The sequence below is a fragment of the Penaeus monodon genome, chromosome 21, assembly GCF_015228065.2.
Source record: "Penaeus monodon isolate SGIC_2016 chromosome 21, NSTDA_Pmon_1, whole genome shotgun sequence".
NCBI lineage: Eukaryota > Metazoa > Arthropoda > Malacostraca > Decapoda > Penaeidae > Penaeus > Penaeus monodon.
Window position 1 is genome coordinate 18,387,274 of NC_051406.1, and position 838 is coordinate 18,388,111.

The 838-nt window shown below is 41.6% G+C and overlaps 1 protein-coding gene across 1 annotated transcript in view; it reads right to left on the reverse strand.

The window, feature by feature from the left end:
• Positions 1-161, reverse strand: part of LOC119586284 — a 39,493-nt gene extending 39,332 nt beyond the window's left edge. Inside the window, exon 1 of the mRNA XM_037934990.1 lies at positions 34-161. The gene's annotated coding sequence lies outside the window, so the exon portion shown is untranslated. The remainder of the gene's footprint in view (positions 1-33) is intronic.
• Positions 162-838: the final 677 nt, after the last annotated feature.

Here is an 838-nt window from a genome sequence, read left to right on the forward strand (position 1 = left end):
TATTGCTAAATAGACATGTCTTGGGATCCCTACCTGTGAGAGCGTTGAAGTCCCCGCGTCCGACGCGCACAGCACTTGGCGAGTAACTAACTGATGCCGCTGGGATGTTGTGTCGGGACTCTGGCGGCTCCTAGCAGACCGGCCGAGACAACCCCGCTCCTTACACCTTACTCATACTAAAATGGTCAAACGCCGTGTACTAACTCGTTCGCCAAAAGACAGATGTAGTTTACTTTTGTTACTTTACACGTTTTCTTTCTTTGTTCTACTTAATATTGCCTTATTCATCGTTTCTTCTCTCCATGCTTAGTTTTTCCTCTAGTTTTTTATTTCTCCAGATATTAAGATTCCGCCAACTCATCTCCTATGAATCCGAAAATTGAAGAAACTGGTCAGTCTTCTTGAAATTCAGTTTCGTTTCAGATTCTCCTCGGAAATTTCCCTCTGCTGATCGGGAACTAAAATGAAAACGTGACTTTCTATTATTTTTTTCCTCCCTTGTTAGTCATGGATGGACAAGTGAGTAATTCATTCCTGCTAGTTTTCGATGGCGGAAATTGCTTAAATTCTTAGAATGTTTGGCAGATTTCTTAGACTATGTTACTCACAAGGGTCATTAACACAGGCAGTGGCGTAGCTAAATGGGAGGGGCGATTTTTACCTTCCCCCCCGGAAGGAAAGCCCCAAATGATACCTGACATGGAAAAGTTTACCAAAAGAAATTGACAAATAAGATATTTTTATAAATGACATTTGATACTAAGAACGACAGGTGGATGGATTCTGCAATATATAAAATAGGACAGGGCCCCTAAAATGTCTATGCCACTCCCTTGAA